A 21,231-nucleotide genomic window follows, 5' to 3' on the forward strand; every position below is an offset into this window, starting at 1 on the left:
TCTGCACATCTGATGACACCTCAGACACGGCAGTAATTTATGTGAGAAGTGTGCCTAATAAAATAATGACATGGTGTATATTTCTAAAATCTTCACTTATGAAGATAATTTAATATTTTGGGGAGACAGTGTGTGGCACCCCATCTAGGTGTTGTTCCTGTCTTACACCCAATGGTTACTGGGATAGGCACCAGCTGCCATTCCTGCCCTGGATAAGTGGATTCAGAAAATGGATGGAATAGAAAATGTAGTAAAAGTGGCAGACTGGTTAATGCGGCTGCACTGCAATTTCAGGGGTCTCATAGCCTCACCCATTCACTCCTTCATACATGGACAATTTAAATTCATTAATCAACCCTAGCCTGCATGTCTTTGGGATACAGGAACTGAGGTACTTCAAGAAAACCCATGTGGACAAAGAGAGATTGTGTAATGCTCATGGTGATGGTGCCAAGGCCAGTATTTAAACCAAGGACTTTAGAGATGTGAACCTAGTCACAGTGTCACTATGCTGCCTGTGTTTGATTTTCCATCCATCCATCCATTTTCCAACCCGCTGAATCCGAACACAGGGTCACGGGGGTCTGCTGGAGCCAATCCCAGCCAACACAGGGCACAAGGCAGGAACCAATCCTGGGCAGGGTGCCAACCCACCACAGTCTCTATTATAAAAGGAAATCCTGGGACGAGACTTTCTTGGAGATAATTTCAACTCCCCCGAGAGATCATTTTTGGTCCAGCAAGACAAGACTTTTTGCCAAGAGATTTTGCCAAGTCCCTCCCTCCTCTCAAACATTTACAGCTATGCCCATGGTCCAATCACTTATCATTCGTGTGAATACTATTGTCAGACACAGTTCCTGTGCTCTCAGCTCCAAGTGGGTTTGGAAATAAAAGACAAAGAGTAGAAGACAAAGTAGAATGTCGTAAAGAGGTTCAAAAACATTGGCGTGATATACACATGCAGAGTAGATTAGAGAAAATGAAAGTACTATAATTCAAAAGTCTCACAATCTGATAGTAAAGATTGCATTAGTGCTAACAAATGGAAATTATTACTCGGTGAAATAATGGAACAGCGAAAAGAGATTGAATATATGGACATCTGCAGTGGGCTGGCACCCTGCCCGGGGTTTGTTTCCTGCCTTGCACCCTGTGTTGGCTGGGATTGGCTTCAGCAGACCCCCGTGACCCTGTATTAGGATATCGCGGGTTGGATAATGGATGGATGGATGGATGGATATATGGACATAGGTAATATGACAGAAGTATGTAGATATTGTTTGGCTTTAAACTTTAATTTAAACATTACTTTAACTAATTCATGTTGCCATCAGGGAAAAGTAGTGTTTCTTCCCAATGAAGAGGCCTGTCCACGAGAATTGGAAGATTTTTTATTTGGTGAAGGTGAAATGCACATATGCGAGGGGCAGAGACGCAAAGTGGCTGGTGTGTAGCACAGGCCGGGGGGTTGGCGAGCAAAGCGAGCAGGGGGTGAAGCCCCCTAGTATACTTATAAATCCTGCTCTAATACTGCATATGATTTGATTTTCTGGTGCTTTAGTGATAATTATGCCAAAAATTCTATGCCTATTATTGATCTTATAATTAATTATAACTATATTTAGAAAAACGTGAAGAAACAGTGTTGCAGTGACTGAGTCTGTGCCCAGCAATTTAAGTGTCATCTTCTCCAGAGGAGGCTCTTCTAGCTCTGTGCTGTTTGGCAATACAGCAAAGTGAGAGTTTAACAGGTGAGGCGGAAGAAAAGAAGAATGGGGCTAAGCAGGGGTCGAGTGGTGTAGGTTAGAGTTTTAATTAGTAACTGCAATTCCTATAATACCCCTTTCTGTTGTTGGCAAAAGATTCTTGAAGATGTATAGATTTTAAACACATTACCGTCATTAAGTTGGCCAGGTGAAGTGCATTCATTTCCTAATTGTACATTACTTTACATTAGAGTCCAGAACATTTGTAGGAGGTTAACTAAGCTAAGGTCTGCCAAAAAGACTTAGACATTTTTTTTGTTTGTTTCCTTATTCTCCATTGTCATCTGGCATAACAGTGTCATGTTAGGGGCTTTTGTGATTAACGCATTCATTGATCATGTTTGTGAATGATAAAAACAATCTGAACTGTACTGTATGGCATTCTGATACAATTCAGTGTCTGTGTGTGTAATGGATGACACATTCAGCATTTACTTTTTTGTTTCCACTTTCTGGAATTTGAATATTTACTGACAGTTTAACGTATTTCCCTGGCCAGCTGACTATATAGTTACCACAGTCTGGAAAAATGGATTTCTGCTGATTCCTCCCTCTTAGTAAGGGAACAATAACTTTAGAGTATTCATTTTATTAAGTCAGTCAGTCATTTTCCAATCCACTATATCCTAACACAGGGTCACGGGGGTCTGCTGGAGCCAATCCCAGCTAGCACAGAGCGCAAGGCAGGAACAAATCCCTGGCAGGGACACCCACACAGAGGGTTTGCAGATGGTGCAAACCTATAAATACCTGGGAGTGCAGCTGGATGATAAATTGGACTGGACTGCCAATACTGATGCTCTGTGTAATAAAGGACAGAGTCGACTATACTTCCTTAGAAGGCTGGGGTCCTTCAACATCTGCAATAAGATGCTGCAAATGTTCTATCAGACGTTTGTGGCGAGCGCCCTCTTCTACGCGGTGGTGTGCTGGGGAGGCAGCATTAAGAAGAAGGACACCTCGTGCCTAGACAAACTGGTGAGGAAGACAGGCTCTATTGTAGGCACAGAGCTGGACAGTCTGACATCTGTGGTGGAGCGACGGGCGCTGAGCAGGCTCCTATCAATCATGGAGAATCCACTGCATCCACTAAACAGTATCATCTCCAGACAGAGGAGCAGCTTCAGCGACAGAGTGCTGTCAATGTCCTGCTCCACTGACAGACTGAGGAGATCGTTCTTCCCCCACACTATGCGACTCTTCAATTCCACCAGGGGGGGTAAACGTTAACATTATTCAAAGTTATTGTCTGTCTGTATACCTGCATTGTTATCGGCATTGTTATCAGTCCTTAATTTAATATTGTTCTTTATCAATATGCTGCTGCTGGAGTATGTGAATTTCCCCTTGGGATTAATAAAGTATCTATCTATCTATCTATCTATCTATCTATCTATCTATCTATCTATCTATCTATCTATCTATCTATCTATCTATCTATCTATCTATCTATACACCAAGCACACACTAGGGACAATTTAGGACTGCCAATGCACCTAAGCTGCATGTCTTTGGACTGTGGGAGGAAACCGGAGCAGACATGGGGAGAACATGCAAACTCCACGCTGGGAGAACCTGGGAAGTGAACCCAGGTCTCCTTACTGCGAGGCAGCAGCACTACCACTGCGCCACCCTGCTGCCCCCATTTTATTAAGTACGCTATGTTTCAGACTGTTCAAAGGGTTTGACTTTCTGGGTAATTGTAGGAGGTTTTGTGCAAAGCCTGATCTGGAGAGAAATGAATGCTTTGATCAAAGGAGTATTTAAGTCCAGCACAGGCATTAGTTTTCATCTTGTAGTAAGCTGGATATCAAGGTCATAATGTTCTACTTGAAAATGCATGCGTTTCTCTTTTATTTAAAGTAAATTGGGGCAGCCCCTGTCAATGATTCAGAAACTTGACTAATCAGTCAGCACGACGAAAAGAAAAGGAAAGTAATCAAAACACGCAGACAGACAAGCTGCTGTTTCACAGGTTAAATAAAGAAGCATTCCTGGCAAAGCTGTGATAGTACAAAGTGGCACAAAACACCATGATTTCCTGTTCAGAAACCAAAAAGATACTGAGAAAAATTCAGTAAACAAAACATACAGGAAATTATATGGACTTCCCCTTAGTCTATATAATTCATACAATTCTATTTCTATACCTTTCAATACTAATATAGTACATACTATTTACCTCATAATTATTATTACTCTTTCCTACAGACTATAAACAGAAACTTTCGAAGCAAGTGTTAATTTCAAATAAACATTTAATATGTGAAATCTGAATTGAAATGTGTCTCTAACTGACACCAGTGGTTTAATTTTGGATAGAGACTATATGACACATTAAAGAGTACTGTAATGTATGTTTCAAAGATTGCGGCTCCAGTGAGTTATTTTTTATCAAAGAATCCCTTACTTTTTCAATTTCAGACAACTTATAAAGAAAAGTGAACAAATACAATTCATATTTGGTTATAACATTGTTCCCCTCTATTGCCGAGGCATATAAATGAAGGATTTTCATTACTAAAAATCAAAGGCAAACTCAAACTGTTTCATTTGCAGATTAAGAATTTGGATAAAGGCAACAATCCCAATTTTCCAAAACAGAAAGCACTGAGAATGAATTACACAGTGTGTGACTGTACTGTATTTACAGAAGCATGGAAACAGGCTCAGGAATCAGGAAATGGATTGCGGTTTTATTAGTAGGTAGAAACTCACGACGTGAAACCAAAATTATAATTTAAAAAATGAAGCTGAGGAGTTAAAAAACTAAATAATTTTGCACAATCAGAGCCAAAACAACATGAATATTGAAATTAATTAACAAAATAATTTGTTGCCAAAAAGCAGATTAACACACTAATTAGAATGCTATTATTTTTTTCGTTGTAGCCACTAACTTGGACAGCCAGAACGTGCATCACGCTACCCTTCATACCTTTGACTCGGTGATGTCACGTGCCTCGCAGGCCCAGTTCACTTTGTCTAGCACCTGCTTGGCAATCAAACCAAAGGGATGCACAAAATGGTGACATCCAGATCACAAAAGAAAATGGAGCCACAGCAAAATGTATTTATTTTTTAATCCTATTAAAATGTCTCTAAATAAAAAATAGACAAACCAATTGTGTTCCTTGACCTCCCAAGCACCTTCGTTTTTTTAATGACCAAGACATGACTGCAAAAAAATGAAAATACAACTCAGATCATGACAGTGACCCTGAACCTCTGCAATATAGCCTAACCTAATAATCTCAAATGGTTTTGAGTCTAGTTGCGGGCAGCAGAGAAGCAGAAGCTATCCTGATAGCACTGGCACACATTGGTCCTTGGGCATGGCACCAGTTTATTACATAGCTAAATATGGCACAACCTAACAGTAACATTCAGCACATTTATAATTGTCGGTTAACCTGATAAACACTTTTTTCAGGTGTGGGGGGAAGAAAAAACACACAGACACATGGAGAATGTGGAAACTCCACACAGACAATAACCGGTCATCACATTCAAGCCCAGGATTCAAACCCCAAATGTTGGATTCATTCGGCTGCAGCAATAACTGTTGCACCATAATGTCAGCTGTCTGCCATAATATACAAGAGGAGGATGCAGCAGTTCCCAGGAAATTCCATCCAAGTGGAACGGTTTTACAAGAGCAAAGTTTTAAAGATTTGGAGAGTGCCAATAATCTTGACCAGGCAGAATAATGTATTTGGCTCTAACCAGTTCTATGCACTAAAGGGACTAGAAATGCAAATGAAGTGGGCCAACTTTACCAAAGTATTTAGAAACATGTCACAATAATGCAATATTTGGTGAATAGCAATAGCAGCAACACTTGTATCTGACATGTGTTTAGACTTCCATACTGACAGCGGTGATTATAACCAACTGCACATGTGCTCATCACTAGCTGAACAGGGAGAGGAAAAGAAAAAGATCTTTGACATAAATACAGCTTGTCATATTTAGAAGTAGGAATAAGTGTTTGAAAGGAATATGTTGACCTCTACAGAGAAGTAGCGGAATTACAAACCTGCCTATGCTAAAGTTTAATTGGACCTCCCATGAAAAGATACTCTCTGAAGGCTGAGAACGTAAAACAAATTGCCTATAAACTAGACAGACTAAACACACATATATGCCAATTGGTAGAAATCAGTGTTCTGTTTTGATAAAGTAATGATTTAAATAGGGCAGAACAATGAAAAGACAAAATAACATAAATGCTATATGAACAAGCACCATTGGTTCATGGCCCCTAATTAAAGCAAAAATTGATGGTAAACCGTTGGTTTATGTGTGCATGTATCTATATGGATTCCCACACAGGACGAATCCCTTCATTGCAATATATTTTAACATGAACCACATGCAGTGGACTGCATGGACCACATAGGGTAAAGAGGTTACAAAGCTCAATAGCTCTGTCTCGTTTTATACACCAGAGGAAGTCTGCTATTTGTTTCCAATTGAAAAAAAAGTGTATAAAAATAAACTAATATTTTACCACAGCGAAACTCAATGTGTGAATCATGCACATTGATCTCCATTCCTACTATTCAGTTTCCGGATCTGCTTTGTTTAAGTTAAGAGGACAAGGGCTGAAGAAAAACTGGAAGCAACCTGTCCAACCACAACACTTACACCAGATCAGCTTACATCCCCATTCAAACTGACTTCTTTTTTTTTTTGTATGTAGAAGAAAAAATGGAGAACCAGGAAAAATCCTCAAGTCGCATACATATTATACTAAATTAAACTAATCATCCATGCAATTGTCATCATTTTATATATTAACCTACTGTGGGAAAGGGAGGAGGAGGAAGACTAGGAGGAGAGTACTAATTATTCTTCCGCATTATATTTCAGGAGTGGGACTTATAATACGTAATGAGAAGTTACAACTTCCGTGGTTACACAGAACAGGTTATAAATAGCACAAAGTTTTGGATAAGTTGCAAAACTGAGTAGAGTAACCACTTTAGGCACATCTGCTCAGCAACACAACAGGCCTGCTCCTTCAAGAGTTTTAGCCATTGTTTAATTAAAAAACAGATGAGCAAGATGTGTCATCTGCGCTACTTTGACTGTGGTATGATTGTTGGGGGTTCCATCATCTCAGAATCAGATTTCATCCCCTGCATTCTGTTGAGTTTACAGAGAACAGCATAGTAAACACCAAAAAACCATAGTGTGCAGTACCATCACCTTTATGTCTTTCTTTTTCAGATGCATACTTCCAGCAGGATAATATGCCAAGTCACAAATCACATATTATCTCAAGCGGGTCGCACATTCACCACTGACTCACACAGTTCAGGAGTCTTTGGGATGAGGTGGAACAGCAGGTTGATAAAGGCCATTATAGGCTTGCAGGATATCATAGAATATATTAGTAATGATGGCTGAGACACTTTAACCAGGAAAGAAATTCATCCCATAGTAGGACTTATGTATATTTTTGCCAGAATAATTTAAGTTGTTGCATTTTGAATCGAAACTGTTAAAGATAGTCAAATCCTATGGAAAAGTTCCCTTTAATGCTCTCTATTATGTTAAACAAATCTTTACATTGTGATGGGAGGACCGGGTGAGAGGGCATCTACAAGGCACTGCCTCCCCGGGACGTTACAGGGCAGCCCTCTTGGATGGCTGTGGCACCATGGATTCCCGCAGGGCACGCTGGGAGTTGGAGTTTGGTACAGCCCTGTTGGGTTCCATAGGGGCCACCAGGGGGAGCTGCAGAGGCCTACTTTGGGCTTTCACCACACCTGGGATTGATTCCAGGTCTGCTTAATGAGTCACATGGAACACTCTCAGGGTCTTCTTAAAAGGAGCTGCCTCACTCCATTCAGGGAGCCAGAGTCGGGCGGAAGAGGATGAAGCTTCCTGGAGCAGGAGTGGAGGCGAGAGAAAGGGAGAGAGGAAGAGTGTTTTGCGCTTGGTGCTTTGGACTGTGTGGCTAGGGGGAGTGAGAGAAAAGCGCTTCCCCGCGGAAATAAAAACGTGTGCTGTGTAACACTTGTGTCTCTGTCTGTCTGGGTCAGGTTAGGGCGGCTGTACGCGTCCTGGTGGTCCACAACATCTATCCATTTTTTGAACTATAAGGGGTCATCATGAACTAGAATCTGTCCTAGCAGCATCAGTTGCTTATGCACACACACACACGCGCGCACACACGCACACCCACGCACGCACACACACACACACACACAGACACTCATTCATTCACACTGAGCCAATTTAGAGTCACCAGTCAACCTAAAATGGATGTCTTTGGAATGTGAGAGGAAACCAAATATCTGAACTAACCCATGTGGATACAAGTATAATGTGCTCTTCTTTCATGGTCCATCTTTAAACATACATGAACAGGTTTTATGAGACTTTATTTTTCTTAATTATACCTTCACAACACTGTGCTCCTTAACAGTACTGCTTCATGGGTTGGCTTTGCTATTTCACAACCGATGAGGTAATGCTGGATAATATTTAAACCGTTATGTGTATATGTGTTATTTACTTAAGCATAGTTGACAAGGTGACTTTCAGAGCATGTGAGCTGCATTTTCAACTTCTCCTTACCCTTACCCTTACCACAAGTGCAAGTTCACTTTCATGGCAATGCATTATGAAATTCTTAGCACCTCTCGCTACTAATTTATGTTTTATTTGATACCAGTGCATATATTGTAGATGTCATACAATTTGAAGACGTGCCATTCCAAAGGAAGCAAACTGTTTTCCTTAATATCATTTTAGATAAAATATACATCCATATACAGTATAATATATACGGACTCTATATAAGGAATTATACAGAGTTTTGGATAAAATGCTGTGCCGAGTCATTATTGTCACAAATTGTAGGATGGAAGTAGTGGCCCCAGAACAACACAGAGGCGTAGCATATTTGACTTGCACTAAAACAGGAGCACTGAATAGTTAGCAAGTTGACATTAAGGAACTGGGTCAAGAAACATAAGACAATAACAGCATTCAGTTAACTGTTACTGGAAACTGTGGCCTTTATCACTTCTCTGCAGAGACATAATATAAAATTAACTGTAAAATACTAAATTGATCCACCGTTCTCTGTGGGTGTGTGTTCAGTGACAGACTGGTATCCCATCTACAGTGTTTTTCTTTAATGACCCTATTTATTATCACTAAAACAAGGTCATACTGACTTCAACCCAACTATCTAAAGTTTATAACTAGAACTGGGCTGGACTTATTTTAATTAATATGAACCACTTTTTGGATCATGTTTTGACTTTTGATTTTTTTTTCTTAACATCAAAAAAACCACCATGCTCCAGCCTTATTACGCTATGTTCTCACAGTAATTATTACACAAATTCACATGACACCATTATGACTTCCCTCAGTACCCGATAAACAATATTGTCATTTAGGAAGTGCTTTATTCTTATTATCTAAGAAGATTAACTTGTGGCTTTCAAAATGAATGCCTGCCAAATTGATTTGCTGTTGTGAAAATACTGCAGGGGAAGCAAAAAAGGGCACTGTTGTCAGAAAATGTAATTTTATATCCACCTCCTCTTTTTTATAACAAGGTACTTGTAGACATTAGTAATTCTGAACCTTTCTGACTCCTAAGCAGATAATCCAAAAACATTCAACTGGAAAAAACTAAATATTTAATAGGCCATAAAACAACATATATGAGACAGAGAGTGTCCTAATAATTCTAATAATTTAATTGAAGGCAGGAAGTGATGTGTAAGACTGGATTAAAACATCATAATACATTTGATCAAAAAGGAAACATTTTGTAAATTCAACAAATAAAATATAACTGCATGTGTATTGGAATGGACATCAAATTTAGCAAATTAAAGAGGCACATTGGACAAAACGGGCACAGTGTTATACCATTAAATGTCATCAACAGGTCAAATCAAGTCAAGTGGCTTTATTGTTATTCCATCCATATACAATATTGCAGCACACAGTGGCACGGAATAAGGTTCCCATGCCCACAGTGCCACATGTACATAAGCACAGGACAAGTGCAAGACAGGTAAGGAACTATACTATACTCTACATAAGTAAGTAAATAAATAATAGGTAGTACACTGAAATGCCACGGTGGCGCAGTGGGTAGCGCTGTTGCCTCGCAGTAAGGAGACCTGGGTTCGCTTCCCGGGTCCTCCCTGCGTGGAGTTTGCATGTTCTCCTCATGTCTGCGTGGGTTTCCTCCGGGTGCTCTGGTTTCCTCCCACAGTTCAAAGACATACAGGTTAGGTGCATTGGGAATTCTAAATTGGCCCAAGTGTGTGCTTGGTGTGTGTGTGTGTGTGTGCGCCCTGCGGTGGGCTGGCACCCTGCCCTGGGTTTGTTTCCTGCCTTGCGCCCTGTGTTGGCTGGGATTGGCTCCAGCAGACCTCCGTGACCCTGCAATTAGGATATAGCGGGTTGGATAATGGATGGATGGATGGACACTGAAATGCATAGTAATAAATAAATAAATACAACTAATAATTAAAACACAGTAGTAACAAATGTACCATATATAAATAAAATATTAGGAGCTGATCTTTGGGGAGGGATGGAGGCAGCACAGAGTTCAGAGTCCTGACAGCCAAGCTTTTGCAGACTCTGGCAGAACTGGTTTATATGCCATGGTACCTTCTGCCAAATGGAAGTAGGACAAAGAGACCATGGGAAGGGTGAGCGTATAAATGTAGATATGGCAGTGCAAACAGATACACACTTTTGTGTTTTTAACAAAAAGAAACTTATGCTTTTGAATGAGAAGGTTACTTTGAGATGGCTAACCTACATTATTTCATAATGACATAATTAAATCATTGTTTTTAAAAGTAAATGTTTACAACTTCTGCATATAATGCAATGTTTGAATTTTAATTGAATTTAGGTTTGGTCTAGCTCACAGAATGCTACATATTTACCATTCAGCAAATTTCATATTTTTCAGTTTTTACCTCCCACATCCTAAAATCATGCATACTAGTTTAACTGGCACATACAAATTGAACCAATGTGTACTGTAAGTGTGCCTTACAATGAACTGACACCCCATCAAAGTATGGTCCCTGGCTTGTATTCAGTACTGCTATGATAGTCACCGCCAGATCCCTGTGATTCTGAATTGCATAAGCAGGTTTGAAGATACACGTGTGGATGGATCATGTTAATAATATCACGCCTGTAAATACAAAAAAGGGCAAATCTGTAAAGACCTACTGTAAACACAGCAAAATCGGGGCAAAAATAACGAGCACTCCCCAAATTGAAAAAACGCCAAGGAAGCCTAAGACATAAAAAAGTGCAAAAGGAGTAGATCACAAAGAGTAACACAAAATAAAAATAAAAAAAGCAAAATATATATCTAGCACTCCTCTGGGACTGCCTCATCGAGATACTGCATGCATTCCTATCTAGTTGTAAGGTTGTCCCAACCTAAACGCACCAAAATAGGCACATCCCATAACTTATCCTGTTTCTCTTTTTCACTATTATTAAGGTATTTCTTCTTCCTTCCCAGCTCCAATCTCACATGAATGGATGACATGAAGCAGCTTCATACCACCAGCCTGAGCCCACATTTGAGTCACTGCACACATGTAAAAGCCCCAGGGCTATCTGACTAAAACTCCCTTTGGGGCAACAAAAATCTGTGCCATTCAGTCATTTATGTTCCCCTGGGATAATAGTCCCGGGCACTTACCGTAATTGCTCTCAAGGGACTAGTGCACGTCATCAGTAACCTGGCAAGATGAACCTTTTTATTTGTGAAGGCTGCTTTTACTTTGACAGGACTTTTGAAGGTTCTGTATCTCTCTGGTGGGGCCCTCAACTGGTCACAGTGCTGGTAGCTATTATTTGGCAATTGCACACTCTATATGGTGTGAACGCTAGGTGACAATGATGCCCCTTTTAACCCAGCAGACAGATGCACAGGACACAGGTTAAAAGCACCAAGAAGTATTTTAATACTTTGACTTCTTGAAAACATTGTCCAAAGCACCACAGCCACAATAAACAGGCAAACATACACAATAATCAACACAATTCTCTCTATATATATGTCCTCCACACCTCCCAGCAAGCGTTGTCTGCTACCTCCCGACTTTGGCTCGCTTGCTGGGTTCACAGCAGTCCTTTATATAGTCCTTGACCCGGAAGTGCTTCTGTTCTTCTGTCCAAGTGACTTGCTAGCATTTCCTGGTCAGATGGAGAACTTGCTTTTTTCTTCAGCCCGGAAGTACTTCCGAGCTTCTGTCCTCATGACTTGGGAAAACTTCTGGGCTATGAATGAGGCATGACTCCTCCGGCCCTCTTGCAGCGTCCCCTGGCGGCACCCACAGTACCTAGCAAGGCTGCGTCATCGGACTCCATATCCCACTGAATCCAGAGCACCGCTGCAGTCCAGGGAAGCTGCCATCTAGCGCTTTCGGGGATGCAGTGTCCACAAGTAGATGCATTCCCCCATTCGTTTATTCTTTGGGCATTCGGGTTGAGCTGCCAGCTATCCATCACAATGGAAAAACTTTCCTCATGTGAAACCCTGATTTCATTATTAAAAACAAAAAAAAAAAAGCTTTACCCTAACCAATTAAAAAGGAGATGAACAGTACTCAAACAAATCAAAAACTAGAAGACTAACGTGGTACAGTTAATGCTGCCTTAAAATCTAACTGGTATGGCCAAGCCTACTCAAAAAAAGAAATATTTTATTCATTCAATTTCCAAATAGCACATTCAACAGCTGATATTCCTTTGAATACATATTTGATTAATTTATTTTTTTTTCCAATTCACTCTACTGGGTATTTGACAAAACAGCATGGGAGCAAATAATTAAAATTCAAGAGCCATTTAGGAAGTGACCTTGACCCTCACCTTCTCCATCACAGCACCTCCTCTGTTGTACTTAATTGACTTTCTCTTACTTTTCATTCTCAATGTGTGACCATAACATTCTTCATGCTTACCTGTGTTCTCTGAAGGATTATGTTTGTAAATTATAAAAGAGTCTTGGGGTCAAATCGCATGTTCTGTGTGGAGCTCAAATGGCCGACCTGTGTTCATGTGGGTTTCATTCACCAGATTTCAAAGAGATGCACGTTAGTTTATTTGGCACCTCAGAGTAGGCTCTGTGTCATTGAGTGTCGTGTGTGTGTGAATTTGCTCGGTCACTGACTGTTATCCCAAACTGGTTTGGTTCCTACTGTTCACATAGTGCTGTTATAAAGAGCTCTGGCTGACAATGACCATATGGTTTGGGAAAAAAAAAAAAGAAAAAAGATTGCTAAGAAGTAAAGAATAAAACCGGCAAAAAGAAGTAGTGTGGGGTTTAGAGAACATATGCAAAATGTTAGAATTTGAATGTTTTCATTTGCATTTTTATAAAGTGCTTACAAATTACCCCTAAAACTCTACAGCATGCCTGTCACATAGAAATGATAAACATTTTTCACTGTTTATAAAGCAACAGACAGGAAAACCGTAATAATTTAATATGAATGCCCTTATCAGGCTATAGTACAGCAGAGAGAAAACACACCTACATGTACTTCTGAGGTAGCCCATATGCTTATATCTGAAAGACAGAATATAAAATAGTTTAATCATGTCAAAATAATGGTGGTTGGGCGGCACGGTGGCGCAGTGGGTAGCGCTGCTGCCTCGCAGTTGGGAGACCTGGGGACCCGGGTTCGCTTCCCGGGCCCCTCCCTGCGTGGAGTTTGCATGTTCTCCCCGTGTCTGCGTGGGTTTCCTCCGGGCGCTCCGGTTTCCTCCCACAGTCCAAAGACATGCAGGTTAGGTGGATTGGCGAATCTACATTGGCCCTAGTGTGTGCTTGGTGTGTGGGTGTGTTTGTGTGTGTCCTGCGGTGGGTTGGCACCCTGCCCGGGATTGTTTCCTGCCTTGTGCCCTGTGTTGGCTGGGATTGGCTCCAGCGGACCCCCGTGACCCTGTGTTCGGATTCAGCGGGTTGGAAAATGGATGGATGGATAATGGTGGTTTGGGGACATTACTTAGTTTAATTCTAATGACCTTTCTGTTTTTATTTTAGTATAATCTATATCCCCTCTTTTAAACTGTCTATAAATTAACTTCATGCAGCACCCTCACAAAGATTACTAATACAAGGTGCTTAAAAAAGTATCCAGAGTTTAGTAACAGAGCTTTTTAAACATATGACAGCATCATCTACTAGTGGGCTTTCATAATCTGCACCCATTCAGTCCTTACGGCATATACAGGTATGTGCAAAAACTGTATTTGAAATTCACACTTAGTCATTTTCTGACTATAATTTTCACTCTTGGTTTGACTCTTTACTCAGCCACACAGTGTGAAGTGTTTCATCAGCTTACTCTACATCCCACACTGCGTAATTTTCAATGCACATCAGAATTTTGTTTAGAAAGATAAATACATCTACCTCTACAAGAGCGTGATGCAGATATTTCAGGTTATTCATAGCTCTGCTTTTTAATTTTTCAAGGTAATGTGTCTGTGTTAAATAATTTGTTGGAAATCGCACAAATACCAACAGGAGAGCCTTGAAGCACCGTATTCTTACCATTGGATTTCTTCAATTTAGTCACTACCTTATTGATATGACAGAAGAGACTGGACATGGAATGATGTCTCAGAGTGGATGGGTGGATGGCATGAATAGTGGTAGACACAGCATCAATTGTATTACCATATTATGGTGTGCTGTGGTGGCACCCTGGTTACTGCTGTGGCATAACAGTTCCAGATTTTTGGGTTCAAATGCCACCCCTAGACACTTTGTTTCTGCAACTGATGCTTCGAAAGTTTAAAAGCCTGTACAGCAGCTGTCCTTTTGTCTCACTGCCTTGTCTCTCTTGTCCTCCAGACATCCTCAAACACTATGCAATCTCTTTTTGCTGTTCCAATATTTCACTAAGTAATATTTTCTGTTTGTTTGCGCTAATGTGATCTTTACTCTCATTTTTTTGAGACTTTCGAATTTTCCTACTTCCATTATCTCTAACCTGCCCTGCATGTGAATCACGGGACTTGACCGTCTCGCGGGACGTGAAAGTGCCTCTGTCTCTCTTCAAAAGATCTCTCTTTAAAAGATCTTGTTGCAGTCTCGTCCCAAGTTTTGAATCTATAATAGAGAGATTTAATTCACATTTTCCATTTAAGATGGAAAATCTTTTATCCGTGGCACCTCTGCAAGAGAACCACCTCTTTCAACCCTCACAAACATATCCAGTTTTTAATACCTGGAAAAGTTTTGGGATTAAAATGCTCAGAGATCTTTATATAGACAACATATTTGCATCTTTTGAACAATTACGTTCCAAATTCAACCTCCCAGCTACACATTTCTTTCACTATCTTCAAATTAGAAACTTTGTTAAACAGAAATTGCCCGATTTTCCTCACCTCGTACCCTCCACCATGCTGGAAAAAATACTGCTCAATTTCGAGGAATTAAACACCATTTCTATATTATATAAAATCTTATTAGAGTTCCTACCTTTCAAAGACCCAAGAGGACATTAGGAAGAAGATCTCTTAATCAATATATCAGAAAAGGAGTGGAAGTTAGCAAAGCAGAGAATTCACTTGAGCTCCATATGCGCAAAGCATAGAATTATTCAACTAAAAATTATATATCGAGCTCATCTGTCTCGCTTAAAACTGTCCAAAATGTTTCCAGGGCAGGATCCAACCTGCGAGCGCTGCAACCAAGCTCCTGCCTCACTGGGTCACATGTTTTGGGTCTGCACCAAATTAACATCATTTTGGACCAAAATTTTTAAGTGCCTTTCAGACAGCCTTGGGGTCACAATCCGTCCTAACCCATTAATAGCTGTGTTTGGTGTTCTTCCAGACGGACTTGAAGTGGAGAAGGACAAGCAAACTGTGATTGCATTCACTACACTTTTGGCACGCAGACTTATTCTGTTAAATTGGAAGAATCCTAATTCTCCTCTGATAAGTCAGTGGGAAACCGATGTTTTATATTATTTGAAATTGGAAAAAATCAAATTCTCAGTTAGAGGATCTGTACAAAATTTTTTCAAAACCTGGCAGGATCTAATCAATATTATTTTAGAATAAGAGAAATAACTATTACCGCATTTATTTCTCTTCTCCATTTTTTATTTAGCTATATATATTTCTTCCTTTCTTTTGTTTATTGTTGCCTTATTAAAAAGCCTTAAGCAATTCTTCTTTGGCTAAGCTCTTCTTCTCAAGGGTGGGGTTTGATTTGTCTTCAGTTCTTTTTTGTTATAAATTAATCTATGTGTATGGAATGATTACAATAAAATTAATAAATAATTTTTTAAAAAATTCACATTTTCTCCCTAATTTTATTTATGTGTTTCAATCCAATAGTGGCTCCAGTAAATTGTTTAGCAAGAGGTGGAGAGTACAAAGGAGGCAAAAATGATTACCATACAGTTCCTGAACAAGCACATCCTTTTCATAGAACTGACCATACTGAATCAGAGAAGCAAATGTCCTGAAATAAAAAGTGATCATCTGAACCTTACAACATAATAAAAAATATAAGAATTTTGTTGTGCTCTGAACATGTGACAAAACTACTGCAACTACAACCATTGCTGAGATGTTATAACATGAGAGAGCTGATTCCTGTTTGCTTTCATATTAAAAAGAAATTAAAAAAGCCGGTGTCCCAAATCTGACATGATCAGACTGTATGGTAACAAAACTGTAATCTCTGCACTTTGATCCCAGGATGCATGTGTGCTTTTTCCCCAGCAGGTGGCTTGTTGCACACTAGTATCACTCAGTATGTAGTGCGTCTTTTTCAACCCCATTAAAGAGTTGTATTGAGCTGTAAAAGTCATACATACATATGTAATGGCAATTTAGACCAATATAAGCACTTGTAACTCCATCCATCCATTATCCAACGCACTATATCCCAACTACAGGGCCACGGGAGCCAATCCCAGCCAGCAGAGGGCGCAAGGCAGGAAACAAACCCCAGACAGGGTGCCAGCCCTCAGCAGGGCGCACATACACACACACACACACATGCACACACGCACTCCCATGCACACACACACACACACCAAGCACACACTATGGACAATTTAGGATCGCCAATGCACCTAACCTGCATGTCTTTGGACTGTGGGAGGAAACCGGAGTACCCCCACGCAGATACGGGGAGAACATGCAAACTCCATGCAGGGAGGACCCGGGAAGTGAACCCGGGTCTCCTAACTGCGAGGCAGCAGCGCTAACCACTGCGCCACCGACTCTTCAACTTCAAATGTTAACTACTGACACCTAAGAAGATAATCCAACCATTTGCAAACTCACTTAATCCATTTCATGTTCCACAAACCTAAAGATAGACCACAAAACTCAACAGAGCAGTAGAGGTTTTTAACTTGTTAATACAGTTAGCATAACTCCCTGCTACCACTGCTTCAATTGCTAAAACATTAATTAAATAATCTAAACTAAAATAATTGAAGACCATTTTTATTAAAACATGCAGCAGATTCTTTAGACATATGTGGCCCTAGTAGCTTTGCCAATGGACTACAAAGGACTGGCTTCTGATTCAGTCTTACCTGCTTGTTCTCATGGTGGACGAATATCTGTGTACAAGTGCATGATAGCTCTGCATTTTGAAAGTTGCTTGGTTTGTTGTTCCTATTGAAAGGCATCATATTAAATTAAATTTATTATTGTTTACTTGTACTTGTTAAGAGAAACAAAAGACTAACTAATCAAAAATGACCAATGTTGTGTACTAAAAGTAAGTGCCATTTTGGGGTTTTCCTTTTCAAAGAAAACAAAATCAGTGTCAGTCTTAAATAACATGAAAAGTCACTTTAGTCTTTTTAGCATTTTTCCATTTTTTTAGCAAATTCCAGAATCACATTAACATAATCATTAACATGTCTGGTACTGCAATTACTATGAAAAGTACTTTGTTTTTGAAAGATCTTCTGCATCTTTAAATCTCTTACTTGATAACTAATAAGCCTAAGCATATGCTTTCAGATGTGAAGCTGAAAATAGACACTGGCTAAAGGCCACAAGTCATAGTTTACATATTGGAGAATAACCAATGCAAAGTAAAGAGCATACTACATGCTCAGAAAAAAAGGAATTAGTCACTAAACTGAAGGACCAATTCAGTTATCTACATGAAGGCAAATTACATAGCAGAACACCTGGACATTGCTTGGGATATTGTTATGTAAGTTACTGGCCTGATATTGTTGTTCTATCTTTCCTTACTTTTCTTTTTTTTTTGCTATATTAAAGTGTATCTGACTCTAAATTGGTGCTGAGTGCTTAAAACGGAGAAGTAATTTTAATAGCACAGTTGGTGCCTTGCTAACATTGATGTGGGATTTATTAGCAGGAAATAAGTTATTTTTTAAATTTGTTCAATATCAGTCAACATGAAACAGACCAATATAAGCAACTAATATATTTCTATATATACTATATATATATTAATATGTATCTGTATTATAATAATCCCACACATTGCTCTAAGTTTTCGTTTTGCTTTTCTTGAGTAACTGGCCTGAAACCAGTTTGGTTATCTGCAGCCTTTAAATGTTTGAATATTCAACAGTATTGCTTAATCAGCTATCTTAACAATAAGGAAACCAGTTTTTAGATTAGATTAGAAGAGATTGGATAAAACTTTACTAATCCAAAAGGGAATTTATAACATTCAATGACAAAAATACTGAAGATATTACTTACACTTTCTTTGGGCTAAAACAATTAATTTTTAACCCACTTATCAGGGTGAGGATCACTGGATACTAGAACTGTAAGCATCATCATCTGGGACAAAGCAGAACAGGCATTCGATTACTGTTGATGAGTCACTAACAGTATGAGCTTGCATTGCATCACTCAAACGAGCAGCTTCAGAGCCAAGAAAAACAGCAAGCTTCCCAGAATCGAGAGTGAAAACAAAGCAGAGTGCCATTATGAACACTGCTGCACATCACCTCTCTGACATACTAACAGCCAACAAATTATTCAGCAGCTCTACTGGGACTCCTTTATAACAATGGCAATATGCCTACACAATGCCTCACTTTGATTGTAACTGTCAAGCCAGAGGTTTTCTTTCTTTTCAATCATTCCGGTGTGTGTATATATTAATTCATTCATTCATTAAATGAGCTTGTGTAAAAAATCAAATTTCCACCTGGAGAAAAATACAGTTCTTGAGTTGAATGTTATTTAGTAAACCACTATTAGAAACAGTTAACCATCAACAGTGAAATTCGTAAAAAATGACTGGCAATTGAAGAAACTTTATTAGAAAACTAGTTAACTACATTTTGTTACATAGACATTACCATCCATCCGTCCATTATCCAACCTGCTATATCCTAACTACAGGGTCACGGGGGTCTGCTGGAGCCAATCCCAGCCAACACAGGGCGCAAAGCAGGAAACAAACCCCGGGCAGGGTGCCAGCCCACCACAGGACACAGACTTTACTTGCATTCAAAAAGATTTTAAATGTTTAATTAGCCATTATTAAAATTCACACCAGTTTTAAATCTATTAGCACACTATTCACATTTACATTGTCTTTATTCCTATTTAACAAGCAACTTTCAGTTAATTAAAATATATATAATTAATATGAAATTAAACCCACAAGAATGTGTTGTATTATTTCACCATTTTATGTACTTTTTGGTATTTTACATCTCCTGAAATTCAATTTGACAAGCTAATGCTTACTTGATACAAACAAAACAATTCACATTCTGTAGCCAGGACAATGTAGCTAGACTATACACTACCTAGCGCTGTTTTTTGACCACTTGTGTGGGACCCTGGTGGCACATTAATTATTTATTGCTCAACCACAGCTTTTTTTTTTTTTTTTAGTCACACACACAAAACTTTGTTTACAGGCAGCAGAGTGATTTGAAGTGCATAAAGAGCGGCTCAATGGTGAGTCTGTAGTGCTGTCGTGAGGCCACAGGGTAAAAGAAACTTCTTATGGCTGCGGCATAGAGTGAATAGAAAACCTTGGTGGTAGTGGAAAGCAAACAAGAATAATCCAGTCTTAATGGCGCCTAAAGAATGTAAAAGAATTTTTTGCCATTTTTTTTTTTGTTATCTTAGATCTCTGCCCATGCTGCGCTAGGTGCATTTCTGTTCCTGTCTTTGGTTTTCTCTTAGTGCTGTGGCTTAGTGTTTTGGTTTGAAGTTTAGAGAACAGTTTCAGGCTATAATTCCTCCTGTTTTATGAAGTGACAATGAGAAATTCAGTTTACCTCGACGCGCCTAAATGTACATGACTTTAATAATGAATTGTGCAATAGCTATAAAACACTTTTGGATGGAATTCTCCATAAAAGGTTCTATATGAAATAAAAAGAATTTAATATACTACTGGTCCCCTTATCTGGGGGAAATATTTTTAGATCTGTGAACTCTTTCAGCGCTTTCAACTATCACACATGTAGCAGCCTATGATATGTCTTTGAATAGTGCATGAAGATGGCATAATGCAGGAATATAGTATAGGTTATGTTAAAAAACATGCCAACTTTAAATAAGAGATTTTAAAAGGGAGCATCCTTCCCATGTAACAGTATGCAGCAGCACGTGATTTCTTATCCAGAGTTAGGTACAGTAAATACATACTGTGTGAGGACCACGTATAGGGTGGTCTAGATCTAACTATGCAACTTTTAATGCAATGCAATACAATAATTGCATAATTATATCTGGACCACCCTGTAGATTCGTAGCTACTGAAGCAATACCACTTAAAGTGCTTAGCTCTCCTTTGGAAGTAGATCACTCCTAGGGTGTTCATCGCCATTTTTGGAAGTATATGTGGTTATTACATTCATACAGATATTAATGAGAAAATGTAAAAAAATATTAGTCACTGGGAATTTGTAAAAAATTATTTTTTGAAACTTTAAACATGTACTTTTATTTCTAATATAATAGTGTCATTGCGCAGCATTACAGTAATTTCATTGAGGGTGTACATTTCTTCAGTATTGTTACCCCATGAAAGGTTTTTTGGACTGTCATTTAAGTTTTGTACATATTAAGGTAGGTTATGAATAGGAAAAACATTACATTATTATTATTATTATAATATCATTATTTAGTAGATACCTTTACCTAGCACAACTTGTGATAATTACTGTAGTGTACCTGCAATGGAGTATTTAAAAAAAAACAACAGAAAATAAAACTTAAGGTAATGCACAAGAAGCTTAGGACTGCATTTATTTATAGGAATAGATGGTTAATGAGCAAAAGAATAGCTTATGAACAATTTGTAAACATGTAAAAAGAAGCACAGATGGTTTTGAATAAATGTGTCTGCAATAGACAGGGACAAATAAAGATGTTCCATACAATACATAGACATTTTTATTTCTAAACTAGCCACGCTACATTT

General features: G+C 39.0%; 1 protein-coding gene across 2 annotated transcripts in view; it reads left to right on the forward strand.

Moving 5' to 3' along the window:
- LOC114657795 (adhesion G-protein coupled receptor G5-like) overlaps positions 1-21,231 on the forward strand; it is a 114,381-nt gene that overhangs the window by 6,951 nt on the left and 86,199 nt on the right. The window contains exon 1 of one of the 2 annotated variants that reach the window (XM_028809698.2): positions 17,875-18,012. The exons of the other annotated variant lie outside the window; for it this stretch is intronic. The gene's annotated coding sequence lies outside the window, so the exon portion shown is untranslated. Of the gene's footprint in view, positions 1-17,874; positions 18,013-21,231 lie in introns of those variants that run through there. 2 annotated transcript variants of the gene reach the window in all.

The sequence above is a fragment of the Erpetoichthys calabaricus genome, chromosome 9 (assembly GCF_900747795.2).
Source record: "Erpetoichthys calabaricus chromosome 9, fErpCal1.3, whole genome shotgun sequence".
Lineage (NCBI taxonomy): Eukaryota > Metazoa > Chordata > Cladistia > Polypteriformes > Polypteridae > Erpetoichthys > Erpetoichthys calabaricus.